The 14996-nt window shown below is 36.5% G+C and overlaps 1 protein-coding gene across 2 annotated transcripts in view; it reads left to right on the top strand.

Moving 5' to 3' along the window:
- The window catches only part of LOC139994487 (uncharacterized), a 174711-nt gene extending 159828 nt beyond the window's left edge, over nt 1–14883 (top strand). For both annotated transcript variants that reach the window (XM_074112058.1, XM_074112057.1), the window contains one exon: nt 14055–14883. The gene's annotated coding sequence lies outside the window, so the exon portion shown is untranslated. The remainder of the gene's footprint in view (nt 1–14054) is intronic.
- The last annotated feature ends 113 nt before the right edge of the window (nt 14884–14996 follow it).

The following is a 14996-nucleotide window of genomic DNA, read 5'->3' as shown; positions in this document are numbered from 1 at the left end:
ACTTTACGATTGGCCGAGACAGGCGCTAGCGACACCGCGGCACGAGATTATGCATCTGCAAGATAATAAAGCCTGTGTCTACTTAATTGGAAGAATCAGAAAACAGGTCGAGATAGTGGCCGATGGGTCGTTATCTCTTGGCAACTTCTGAACTTTTCCACGATCCGCCACTTCTTTTCTCTCTTTTGGTCTCGTTCCCGCGCGATGAATTCGTCACAGAATGTTTTATACTCTATCCATCTTTCGATTTTTGTTGATAGATAAACCGCGGAGGTTTTCGTTCGCATTTATACTTGTACATTTTTAATAAATTGATTAAAAAATCTGACTCCAATTAATCAACTCACCCTTAATCGATAGAAATTGTTTTTCACCAAAGAAATTAATGGATCAACGCGAGAAGCGTGAAATTATCATTCTCAATATTGAATGTAAAATGGCTTTCTTACAATTGGTAATCTTCTCGTTCGAAAAAAAGAAGAAAAAAGGATGAAAAAACGCAACAAGCTCTTAATTGCACTTCGTTCGGCGACCGTGCAACAAGCATCGTCAAAGGTCTAAGACATTGAGCATTGACAGAATGGCGCCGGTTACGTAAAATCGGACCTGGTTCGGTGCCAAAAACCAGCGGAGGCACTTTCTCGACTAGCCGTCACACCAGGGTGCTTCCGAGAAAGCTGGAAAGCGGGATGAAAGTCGTTTAGATTTTACCACCACTCAGCTCGAGGGAAATAAATGATGTCAGGACTGGGTATGTTTATTCTCCACGGTTCTCCGCTATATTTATGGGAACATCGTACAACGACAATTTCTCGTCGAGTTTAGGATGCTGCGCTCTCAACCATCCCTATTCTGGTATACTAGGTTCTTCTTTTTTTTTTTTTTGCGGTGTCGTGTATCTACTTTCTCTAAAAAGTAGCCTATACAACCGGAGAAAGAAGATAGGTTGTGCATTGCCGGTGGACGAAATGCCAGGAAATCTTACCCACGCTGGGCTTTAAAGCAATTTAGTCTTTAATAGAACGAAGGTCAGCTTCAGAAGAATAAAGTGGTACCATCTCGTTTCTTAGTGTGCACGTGTACGATGTGTGTGAGCATGTTTGAACGTATTCTGTAATAAAATAAGTGGTTCCCAGAGATCCTTATTAGTCGCAAGGGTGGAGAAGGAAGAGAAAGAGAGGGAAATAAAATGGAGATGATCATAATCGATATCACAAGTGCAGCGGAAGGAACGAGATGTTCCTTTGATCTGATTCGGCGTGAATGATGCTTTATTAGTGTCGGTCATTATCGGGCCAATTGCTGTTATATAGGGTGTTTTATTTTACAGTGTTATCCAAAGTAAGTGTCTTAGAATAAAATGTTATTTCTCATTGTTTCTCCATAGAAGTTAATAGATTTATCGAAGCCAGCGTTCGTTTCTACATTATTGCGAAACTAATAATTGGTGGAGGATCGCATGTACTTGAAATAATTCATTTTTACGTGATATTCTTCGCGGATTTATTTATTCGAATTGTGTAAGGAAAAATTTCCATTATGCGACAAAGTAACGAAGAAACTCGTCAACGTGGAACGTGATTTGTGAATCATATGTATTCGTAGCGATAAGAAGATTTAGGCATTAACTTTGAAGACTCTCTTGTTAAGGAATTCCATCTGAAATTATCACGGATACAATTGACGATACCGAAAGAAGTAAAGATTAATATTGAACTTAATTGAATGAATTGTCGTCCTTGAATTAGTTTTATGATATCTGATCGTATGCCTTGCACGACGTACCGATATTATTGATCGATTAGGCTATTCAAATAACGTTTAACGAAATTCCTGTCAAACATCACATCATATGCTGTTTAATTAGGTATATATATTACGACTTTACATTCTGGAACACCTCTCAAAGTAAATTAAAATTGTAATCTAAAATTGTTGAATGTGCAGAAAGTATTTTATATCGATCGATTAACCTCTAGCATCTTGCTTCGTAATTACCTGAATATTCTCTTTGTATTTGTGTATTCGAATTTTTTTGATTATTGATTATACCAAGATAATGATCTCCGGTAATTAAAGTCCCGATTCTACATTGTTCCATTAATTATCCCATTTGTAATTCAATTCAAAATTCATTTGTATCCATTTGTACTCGTAAATAATAAATTGGTACTCTTAACAAACAAGAGAAAAAGATAAAATAACGATAAAAAAATGATAACAAGAAAGTTAACAAGATCTGAAAATTGAACTCGAGGTAGCCATTGTTCTATATATAACGTTATCAAACGTTTGCAGACTTCACGGATTTATTGTTCTACGAGCGTGAACGAATCTCTAGTAAAGTAATCTACAATGTTCACTGGGAACCTTGACTAGCGAGCTCGGACGAATGTCGAGAACCCACGAAATTCTTTCGGAATGTTTAATTACCTTATCGTCTTGGCCTACCACGTATCGCGTATTACCTGGTGTCTACCGATAGAAAGCGGCCAAGGTAAATAGTAGAGAAAAACGGAGAAGATCTACGAGATCCCTTTTCACCGGGCCGATTCATCATGGAATTTTGCAACCCTGTTTCTTGCAACATGTCATTCGATACAACAAACGATGGACGTAATTCCATACAAGATTATCTCGCGCCAACAGAACAGACGTAATCCTAATCGTTTTATTAATATCTACATCGTCTCACGTAATTCGTACTGTCGATTATCAATTAAGTAATTGATAAGTGATTAGCTATCATACGATTGTTGTAGGGTATCGATCAATCAAATATCGTGTATGTCTGTGATATGAATAAGTTTATGAGAAATAAGATATTCAGGGAAGAAGAGATTCTCACTGAGAATTGATTGTAAAATACTCTCAAATAAAAAAATAAAAAAAAAAAGAGAAGAAGAGCTATAGTTTAGTAAGAAAGGTTAGAAAATGGGATCTGTATCTTTAAGATACGTACACGATCACACACCGTATAAATTGTTCTACTCTATCTTGAGAATTTTATTAATGCATCATAGCAATTTCGAAATTACTATACTTATGATAGTATATCTGTATAGAGTCAATACGATGCGTCAATAGATAATTCTACGTTAATCAGAATTAAATAGCAATAATATTACAATGATTTATAGATAACTTGAAAATAATAGTTTAAAGAGATAAAAATTAAATATTAATAGACAGTTTAAAAAAATAAAAACAACCTCTCATCTCCGACTTGTAACTAACTCAATTCGATATATCACATTTCGAAATTTAAGTTTCCACCCATACCTGTTAACTAATCATCCCAATCCCTACGAAATCCAACATTTCATCGAACCCATACCGTCCCAAGTTCATCCATAACACCCAAAAATCGATCGTATTACATCGGCCCAATAAATAAATCGATATCACGAGAAAGGTTAATTATCGACTACGTTATTTTCCGTTACGAAAACGAAAAAGCGCCGCCAATACCCGATTCCAGACTTTTACGTATAGTCTTGTCGCGCTGGGTTCCATCCAAAAGCGGCATTTATTCGCCATAGAGGGACCATTACTTTTCGGTTCGCCCGTGAACGTCTTTTCCGGAGTCAGGTCGTTGCGAAATTCGGAAACCCTTCTTCTCAGTATTCTCTGGGTATTGCCTTGGACGGCAGCCTTGCGGTCAGGTCCAAAAACCATCTGATTCCAAGATACTGTAGGGACGACATAGAAGAAGAGTGGAGCGTTGCCGATTCACGATGGACCAAGGAACGCTTATTTTACAATTTACGACTCTGCATGTGAAAAGTTTGGGAAAAAGGAAAAGAAAAAAGGAACAGAAGAAAAATCACTTCCAACTATGTTGTCTTTTATGCTTCGGTTGTCCCTGTCCGTTTTGACCCTCTCGTTAAGCTCAAATGGCTGGCGTGTTCTAAAGTGACACCTTGGGGCGTAGCTCGATACTTTTAAGGTGACCCATGCCGACGTGCTTGCCTTCTTTCGTTTTTCTTTCCATTTTATTTTTTTCTTTTTCAAGACTGAGCTCTTAAGTGAGAACACTTGTCGAACCTACATGGTATCGACGATGAAGCCACCGCTCGCGTAGAAGCGTAACATCCCCGGCATTTTGCTCGCGTCTTCTGGGCTTGGTTTAAGCGCGCGAGCGCTCCACTGTGGCCAGTTCTCTTCCCAGAGCAAGTCCAGGGACGAGTTTCGGAAAAAACTTTTCTGCGCCAGTTTGTCTCAAAGCCTTCACTTCGATTACGCTCTCTCGATCCCGTGGCGTTTGACTATCGCGAAGCAAATATCTTCGGAAGCGAAGTGTTCGGCTTGAGAACTGTTCCTCGTTGGCTACGCCCCTTTGCTTCTTAAGGTGGTTGTTATCCACAGCTTATCTCGTGAAATTATACATAGGATGTATGGTTTTGTTTGTATACTAAGCTTTTGGGGAAAGCTGTGAGAGATTTTTTAACGCTACATCTACGTTTTTATCAATTTTTAAGGTATTTTTTCCGTTTCATTTGTACTGTGCAGCATTTCAATTATTCCCACGTATATATGATTCTCAACTTTTGAAGTAATTGCGTTTCACATTTAAAGTATTCTACGTGTTAATTATTTGTATCGAAGTAATCGCAGGTATTAGATAATCTGATTTTTCGATTCGCAATGTGACAGAGGATTTCAATTTTAAAAAATTGTCACGATGATATAATTTCGCGGAAAGATAGAGTTCAAGCGAACCGGTAGTGTGTTGTCGTTTTTAATACGATTAGATTCGAAATAAAAACACATAAATCTATCAGTGGCGCCAAACGAGACAAATGTTCGTCTGCATCTAAATCAAACATAGATACTTGTATAACTTATTAAATAAATCGACAGTTACCCAAAGATACGAATGATCGATTCCCAGTTAAGATATACGCCGAACAGTTCTTACTCGATTTTAAAGTTTAAATAGAAGACGTTAGCGTTGTTATCGCGCTAACCATTAAAGTCCGATACTAATACTCTCGTATCGAGATTAACGCTTGACCGTTACTTTATCACTCGAGTCCCTTTTTCTGATACTGCTTGCATCGATTCGCGTAAACAGTTTCCACAAATACTATATCTTGAGTAAGGTAAGGTAAGGTAAGGTAAGGTAAGGTAAGGTAAGGTAAGGTAAGGTAAGGTAACCTACCTGAAATTCAAATTCAGTTTAACGTTCGATTAAAATATTTTTCTCATATTTATGATATAAAATATTATAGATACAAAAGAAGTTAAATTAAACGTTAAGTTAACGAAATGAAATGAAAATTACCTTGAAACTTTGTTTTTGGATAAAGAGTTGTCGTATCGCGAAGATAAGCGTCATGATCGACAGTGATTTCTTTCTTTCGAGGAATTCCACGGCACGTGAATTTTTTAAACTGCCATGAGCGTGTCTACGAGAACAAACAAACAGTGCACAAAAAGTTTGTTTGAATTCTTACATTCTTGAGCATCTTTTCTGCGAATATTTGGCATACAAATTCCTGAAAGTAAATGAAAAATGTAAACATATGTTTGTTCGACAAAGCTTTTTCTGTCAGCAAGCAACAGAAGTTCAGAGGAAAATAAATTTAAAAATACTTTATACAATTTATATTTAAAAATGAGAATTTTTAAATATAAGCTCCCTTTTTTCCTTCATTAGTAGGCCTATACAGGGTATTTATCCACATAGAAAAACAATTTTCATATTGTTATACAATGCAATCGAAATACAACGCACCGGATACAAAATATTTCATAAACAGAAAGAAGTGAAAGTATGAGACCTCCAAGAATCGTACGGATATAATGAAAAATGTGGAACAACTACTATGTACAAAAAAATGGCTGAACATTGTAACCATATATATATATATATATAACACGTGTTAATACGTAGTTCGAAAATCAGGTTATTGTAACATCAATCACCTGTTGAGGAAAAAATTATTCCCCATGACACGGCTTTATTCTTTTCATAAAGGATTTCATACTGAACGTGTCGATCCTTTTCCTTCGTTACGCCCCGCCTTTAACTGTTTTTCTTTTTGATGCTCTTAATGGCAAAATACTTTGTTGCTGATACCCATCTCGATCCCTCGCAATATTGCAAATCACCAAGATCAATCATCCGCATTATATTCGACATCTGAGGACGAGCAAAAAATTCGATTTTGTAAAAAAAAGATTTTAGTGTCTTGTAGCCCGCCTTGATTTCGTGTTTACCATTTCTGCCAATTTCTTATTATCCATGCAAGAAGGCTATTGGTTTGTTACTCAATTATGCAAAAAATGTCTTCAGTTACCTTAATCTCATTAACTTTTGCTAATTCATTAATTTCAAATTGGTTATTTTAATAAACTTTAATAGACTTCGATGTTTTTTCGTATATATCTTAGAAAATATCAATTTTCAAGTGATATTGCTTTTACATATTTTTTTCATAAGATCTTGTATATCTATGATCCTTCAAAAAATTTTGTAATTTTTTCGTCCTTTTTAATTTTAACTTCACCAAATTAAGAAACAGGTAAATTCTAAAACATTACGATATATCTTCCAGAAAACAGAGATATATAAGATTATTTTTTTTAAATATTATTATATATATTATATTATATATTAAAGATAAAGAAATTTCCTACAAGATTTCTCGTTTACAAAACATAAATAAATTGCTTATAGCATTTAAGAAATAAAACATATGTTCGTCAGATAAGTCAAAAATACGGAAGTATACCGTTTCAAATGATTTATTGTTTCAACACTTATCCCATAAAATTCAAAATGTGAAAATTGGGGGATAAGTCTGGATTCGAAGCACAAATATCCTAACCTCCCATTTTCAATAGATTATTTTTATGAGCAAGGAAGATATGTTATAGCTCGATATTATTCTGCAATGAAATTGTGTTAGATACGTATTAACGGGGTATAAACTTGAATGCAGCAGCTGCCTCTCTGCTGGCAATACCTACGCCTACTACCACTTAATCTCCAAACAGTAAAAGGATTGATTGCGGATACTTCTTAGTATCTAGTACCGTTAGGTCGAAGGTCGATATCTTCCAGGACCATTAAATTACCGAAAAATATCCTCGACCTCTTAGGTACGGATCTTCGTAATTAAACACTCCGCTGACAAAGCCGTAATGATGTCACAACTTAGTTAAATATTTTTAAAGCTGTTATGTAACGTTTGGGGTAGACTATTACGTACTATGCTTTCATAGGGTGAAACGTATAAAATTCATAGTCGTGATTAGCTTAGGATGGCATTCTTCGACTTATTTTGTACGATATAGGTATGTAATTGTTTTTTCTTTGTTTTATATTATCCTATGATAGTGAAATGAAAAAACAAAGTTTTCAAAAGAAGGTATCGACACATGTAGTACAAAGAATTTTTATTAAAGAGATATCGATACTATATGAATTTTTGACCGATTCTTTTGCAGAAACAGATCGAAACCTACTGTTAACAAAAATAATTAATAATCTAACAAGATTAAGTTCCACTTTCGTATTAGTCTTCTCTTTGCAGATACTCTACATTTATGTATAAATGAATCAAACGAATCCTTCGTACGAGTTAATGGTACTATCAATTTATTCTTCTAAATGTTCTATCATTCAAAGCCAGGAATTCATGGAAATTGCGGAATTAAATATTTAATTAAACAGATGTACGATATAATTTTACGATATTATTAAATGAAATTAAATTCGGGTATAATTTTCGCAGTAAGTAAAGAAGCATCTATAGAAAAGATTAGTTAAAAGCTTCGTCAAGAGACGTGGAATTCATTCCTCACAGGCAGAGCATTTACACGAGTTAAGGGTGGTCCCGACGTATTTTGGCTGCTCGTTAGCGGAACAATTGAAAAGCCACTCGAACGGGAAGAAAGCGTATTCCTCCTGCTGCCTCGGCGCTAACAATTAACATGCGACCCAAGGAAAGTATATATGTATATACTATAGATATACCAACGGAGTTTCGTCGTGACCAAATGGTATGGCGTTAATTTTCGCGTAGAACCTGCCTTGAAATTTCAATCACCTCTTGAAGTTAAACTTTCTTTTACTTAACATTTCCATCGTGAATTCGTCGTAATCGTGATAGCACTTATATAACATTACAGGATATCCCTGATAAATATAAAACGCTTTTCTTCGAGATACGAATCTTAAACCATGCCAAATAGTAAAAAGACTATTAACACTTAAAAGAAATAAAATAAATCTCTACGATAGACATCTTTTATAAATATATTATATGCAAAAATGTAGAAAATATGCACAGTAAATCGCTAATTACGACACTTAGCGTGTTCTCTATTTACGTTCCATTTCTTTACTTGCATCGACAACGATAGAAAATTGCATAACTTTCCGTGGTCTATCGACCAGAAAACTTCAAAATACAGAACGTTACACGATCGAACCAAAAATAAAAGAAATCTCAGGACGATCGCCTACGCGCGTTGCAAGTCAGCCGGAACGAAGGGTAAGCGTTAGTTCGCATGCATTCCGCGGCTACGGCGGCTTCCGTCGATCGTGGAGGGGCCAGACGGTGAATCAAAGGTTACGCGATTGCACAAATTCGCATAAGATCCACGCTCGAAGGATCGACGTATCCGATGACGTCACCACTGGCAAATCTCACCTTCTGGGTGGAGGCAGACGCCGGTTGACCTTGCTTGCGCGCGGTCATCTGCCAGTCGGTTATTCACACGAGATGGCGGAAAGGAGAAGAGGTGCGAAGGAAGGAGAGGAGAAAGAGGCCGCCAGTCGTAAAAGGGAAGAGAGAAGGTGGTATCGGCGAAGAAACACCGAGATAGGTATAATGAAAAAGAGAGATAGAGAAGGGTGTGGAGACGCGCATGCGGTCAACCAGCTCAGCCTCCCACTATACTCATAATACCTCCTTCTCAACTACCTCAACCTTTCACTATCTTCCGTCTGCCGTGGCCGAGGATACTACGATACTACTTATTGCTGTCAGTCAGTGCACTCGTAGCGTGGTTTAATGAATGAAAGGAATCGGAAACGTTCCCTACACGGATGGTACTTCGACTTCGAGCTCGTGGAATTGATACTAAACGACGAGCAGACGAGTTAACAACGATACGAATAGATAGCAAGAAACGGTTCTGGATAAGGCTGCCTGAGTTTCGGTAATGGACTTTCGGTCGGTATTTCGATCGATCATGGAGCATTTTAATTTTGAATCCCACGATTTTTTTTCTCGATGTGACTGTATCTACAGATATGCAAATGTTTTCCGCAAAGTTTCTCGAAGAGTGAATATACTAAATTCACAATAAAAGATGAAATGTGGATGTTAAGAGGACAGCATTTAAATCTTCGTTTTAAAAAAAATTCTTTGTACGATGATTCAATCAGTACGAAACTATACTAGTTTCATAATTGACGAATCATCACACAGCTGCGAATTGATTACAGAATCGTACAAGACGGTATGCAAAAAACCTATCAACGCGTATGACGATTTAACGAGACATAAGACGATTTTTCCTTCAGCGTTTCACTCCTACTATCGCTCGACATTTATTAATCAATAAGTTCTCTTTGGCATCGTATCGCCTAACAATTCGTTCCAGTATCGTAGTGAGAAGTATTTTAACACCTACACACATTTTCATACAAAACTGCATCCAACCATCGGATCTTTCTTCGACCCACGCCCTTCTCAAACAACGTCACAAACAGACACAAGTGAAATCGCGCAAATCCGTTCGTCACGATCGACCGTGCAAAAGAAAATCTGCGAAATATCATCTAGCGCGGGATGTATCCGTCGATTAACCCCAATTAACCCAATTAAAACGATTCGTCTCGTAAATTGGAATCGGGAAACATCAAACTTTTCTGCCGGTGTATACTCGGCATAGGGCAAAAGGAAGGAAAAACTTGTGGAATGTCGTTACGGTACTGACAAACACGCGTTCCGAATGATCCATCGGTTTGCCCCTCGAAGCCTCTCTCTTTGCCTACGCCATTGTGAGATCCATAGATAGACAGTTACCTGGAAAGAGGGAGTCGACCCCAAGGGACTTTTCGGCACGGTAAGGATCTTTCAATATCCTTTCGAATGGTCAAAAGATCGATCCTCTATTGACCGTTCACGGTTATCAGTCGACTGGCAGAATCGTTGACCAATCAGCGACACCATACCGGAGCTGGAGATCTTTGATTGTGTTTTCAGGTCGCTCACCGACACGAAATCGTACCAATGAAACAGCCAAAAGCGATAGGACGAATTTGTTTTTTGAGAGTAATTGAAAAGTTGAAAGGATGCCAGAGATATAGAGGGAATCTTTTTTTCCTTTTTCGTTTTTGCTGCTAGGTTAAACGAAAGTAGTGTTTGTACAGATTTTTCTATCCTTTTTACTTATCGTATCGTGATACCTTTATGGTAGCGAAAAAAAGTTTGAACATATTGTTGACAAAGTTGACCAGATTCCTAGAAATGTTATTATTAAACATCTATATGGAAACAAGGATTTACGAAGATGAAGAAAGTATGTACGTTTTGTGTATACTTCTCGGCAAAAACTGGAAAAAAACGTTTGAGGCTGTTTACACTGGAGATGAATGAAAAACATGGTCGAATGACAAATATCACGACGACAATTCCTGTTGCCTATAGTTTTTCTTGAAATATTTGAAGCTAGTGTAGAGAACATTCACTATAAACTGCCGTGCGAAATTCCACATTGATACCTGGCGATTTTCAAAACCCGAGAACGTTTGGGAAGTGACTCAACGATTTAGGCCATTCTTTTTTGTTAATTAGGTATTTGCTTAGGTATTGCTACTTTCTAGGTATTTGCCCAAAGCATTCTATTCAGTTTATTTTTAGAAAAATATTATTCATTCAGTACACAATTTTTATTGCTTTAGATCACCATTTTTCTTATAATTTGGATGATTTTTTTCAATTTCTCCAGAATATTTCACGTTTGTAAATATTTAAGAATTATATATGAATTATCAGGCTAAAGTACTAAAGAGTTGAAAAAATGATTAAAGATACTAAATTATTGTAAAGAAATTTCTATTCAGATAATAGATAACCTATCGAACAATAAATTCTAAACAAATTTCTGACATCACACTGTATTGACAAAAAAAAAAAAAAAAAAAAAACAAAATCGATCCAACGAGTGTTCTCGACACGAATTTGTTCGCGCAAACGAATTCGTAAGTCGATTTGACGCAAAAGTCAGATTTCTGCGAGATTAGCTGTTCATTGGTTCTGCAGGGCGGATGATTTCGCAACCTCTGAAACTGGATCGATATTCAAAGTTATCGAGTTTCGCAGCGACTTTAGAGGCCGAATACTACGTTGCTTCCGTACGAACCAGTCGAGTGTGAACTGTCAAGGATGATCTGACTCTCTGCCGCGTCCTTATTGACGTTTCCAGTCTAAACAAAGTGCTGCTTTAAGAACTACGTCTCGACCACGGAATTCGAAATACGAACCAACGTTTGACCACTTCGGCTGCGCGTCAATATTTACAAATTTTCATCATCGCTATCGCGACATCATATTTCGAACCGCTTCCTTTGTTTTTTCAAAACATCTACGAATATCATCCGAACAAAAGTGAGCTTTTATGATGGGAAAAAAAAGATTCGAGAATGCGATCTGGCGAACGAATCGAGATAGAAATCTCTAAATTTGTTATCTAACTCCCAACTGCTTATCGGTCTTTGCTTCCCTTCCCTTTTTTTTTCATACCCAAGCTCTCGTAACGAAACACAGATAGTATGCTTTTTTGCCCGGTAATAACTATATGCATAAATAACTCGCGTGAAATACGAACAAGTTAAGCATCCAGTCAATAACGAAAAAATTTTTCGACGTACTGAGTTCCCTTCGATGTCTATAATATTTAGTAGCAGAATCCGAGATATGGCATTGCTTTTTTTACCTCGTTATTTTGGTTTTTTTTTGTTTTTGATAAAAAAATATTAATCAGTTTAGCTGTTGAAAATTACAAAATCTAAGTAAACCTAACCCAGCGACGCTTCAATAGAAAGAAAGTTGATCAATTATAAGACTGAAAAAGAACTGAAAAAGATTATTGAATTCTACACAAAACAGTGTTAAGGTAATACCAAGTAAGGTAATACTTAACGACACGATGCTTAAGTAAAGTTTCTTAAAAGCACACACAATATATAGCTAGCAATATACAATAACTATATATATATAGATAGCTAGTGAAATTCTAAATAGAACATAACATAGAATAAAATAGAATGGAATCAAAATGGTGTTACTAGAACGTTATTATTAAAATAAATAGAAAGAATTTTCACAACCTACCGCAACTTACTCGAATAGGAGTTTGGACGTATTTGAGAATGTTTACTTGCGAGCTGCTCGAATCTGTTACTAAGGCGTCTATGCCGCAGCGCTCAATATTACGCGACGAGAAGTAGTCCGCAAAGCCGCTATTCCACGCCAAAAATCTCTCGAAGTACATCACGACAGACACTCCAACTTGTTGAGTAGCTTCGATTAACGTCGTGGACAACTACGATCAAGCTTTCTGCAAACAAAACGACGTAATTTCTGTAATATATGCAACATTATGGCAACGAGAATCGGGCGGGCGCGGCCCCCTATACGGACTCGTCCAGTAGCGTCGCTAGCGATTCTAGCACCCAATCGATAGATTTGAATAGAGTAACTGGAATTTGAAAATTTTCAATCAAAATTTGTTAAAATAGTATAAAAATGAATAACGTAGTTTATGCAATAGTATAAATATCGTAGCATGTATGAATATAGTATTTGTTCATTTTCGTAATAAATAATTTCACGTATCAGATGTCACAGTATACATAATACAATATATTTAATTGCTACTTTAAAAATCGACGTGAATTTTATTACAGTCCGATATTACATACGACCTGATTTTTATCAAGATCGTATAACGTATATTTTGAGCCCAACTCTCAAGAGATTAGATAGAATTACAAGACGTGAGTTGAGAAAAATGTTTACAGTATATTACTCCCGTATAAAGTCTTTTAGTAAATCGTTTTCAAAGAATACACAGAGTTTACCTATATTGATAGTCGAGTTCAGGATTAAATAAGGTTCAACAAGTTGTTTTCATGAATTCTATGAATAATTACGATAAAGGGTGCGCGGATGCGACCAAATGAAAGTTTTAACACGTTTACGAATGGAGATTGTTATCCTTTTGTTATTCTTTGCTCGAATCACTTGCAGACGATAATGAAAACTTTGATAGAAAGGGAAATCCATAATCAATAATCTCTGTCATAAATTTAACCCTTTACTGCTGAAGGTGATGTAACGTGAAGACACTATCAGCCGCCGGTTTCCGTGCAGCTTCGAATTGCACAACATTGTGTGTCAAGGGCTACAAACGTTAGAAGCAGCCTTCTCGGGCATGGCCAACGTGAAACTTCTCTTAAGTCTTAAGTTAATAAGTACCTCGAGTAGAAGACACGTTGCCACATGCTCGCTAATTACATTGTTCCTTAGGACAGAACTGAAAGAGAAAGCGGATTCCGTGAAATCAATAATAAATGCAAAAGAATTGAATTCTTTGAGACGAAAGATGTTCGGATTTATTCACAAGTTTTTGTACTGAAATAACTTTATGCATATGCCTTCGAGTTTCAAGTAAAATTGCGACACTTTCGATTATGCATACTCTTACTGATGTCCCATAAACGAATCTATTCTAGGTATTATTTATTTTAGACATTCTTTCAACTACTCGTCAAGTTGAAAGGAACAACAATTGCTAGATAACATAATATTATTTATAATTTGACGTTTGCGAATATTCTAGTTGCTTGATTTGAAGTAACTTGACTAACACGAACGAATCTCTAAGCGACAATGTTGACTTGGAATATTATCGAGTCAGTTTTTCCCCGTTATTTTTTCAATCAGTTCCTCGCTATTATGTAAGCCTGATTTAAAAACGAGGCAATCGCATCGTAACGCGTAATAACAGGAATATGATTGTTTCAGTTGCCTTGGAAACGAACGTGCCGAAAGGAAGTTGTTACGGGATTACGTATAAAAACCAGGAAGCGTGAATCTCTCAGATTTATTTACGAATTTGCCGATTGATGTTTGGCGATAAGGAGAAACCGATTAAATTGCAGAAACGATAAACAAGAAAAAGAGAATGATCGTTTCTTGAACGAAAGGAGCGTTCGACGTTGGATTCGCCTAGAGCAGAGCGGTTGTTACGAAGAATAATAACTGTGGGAGCGTCGCCAATATAATATCTTTTATACTACACGACTGGTTGTAGTATTAAATCCGCACAGGTTCCGACAGGTTGCCAACCACAAGCTTACTCCACATGTGGACTCCACATTTCTCCCATGACAAATTCATGCGAGACAGCGTACATCAAACCATAACATATTCTCTCAACTACACAGGTCGAGCAGCTGCGACGTGATACAAAAGAACGCTATACTACCTGTCTAACGTGAGCGTGGGGTAAACGGTGATCGGTATTGGAGTCGTCAGAAACAATGATCGCTCTATCTTGGAATCGACTGCAGATGGCTTCGTTTGTACAATGTGTCAATGAACTTGCGTGTATACGGGCTATAAATTTTAGTTAGCAAGTTACGAAGATATTGTTGATTATACATATGCAAGTTAGTTAGCGCTGAAAGGATTGTAAATGCTTTGTATTCAACAAGTCAAAACTAGATGATATATCGCGATCGTAAGTCATGACGAACAATACCAATTAATAAATATATCTCTCGGTTGTATATTTTCATAGAACGAAATTATACGGTAGAGTTATGTCTGATCTTACGGATATTATGTACAATACGTCTTATTTATAAAAATGGGGTATTCCGTTGCAATTTTGTATTCCTTCTTATAATAATTTTTAATCTTCTAATCTTCTAATCTTCTAATCTCTTTAATCTTATAATAAAT

Source organism: Bombus fervidus, chromosome 14, assembly GCF_041682495.2.
Source record: "Bombus fervidus isolate BK054 chromosome 14, iyBomFerv1, whole genome shotgun sequence".
NCBI classification, from domain to species: domain Eukaryota; kingdom Metazoa; phylum Arthropoda; class Insecta; order Hymenoptera; family Apidae; genus Bombus; species Bombus fervidus.
This window is presented reverse-complemented; position numbering and strand designations above follow the sequence as displayed.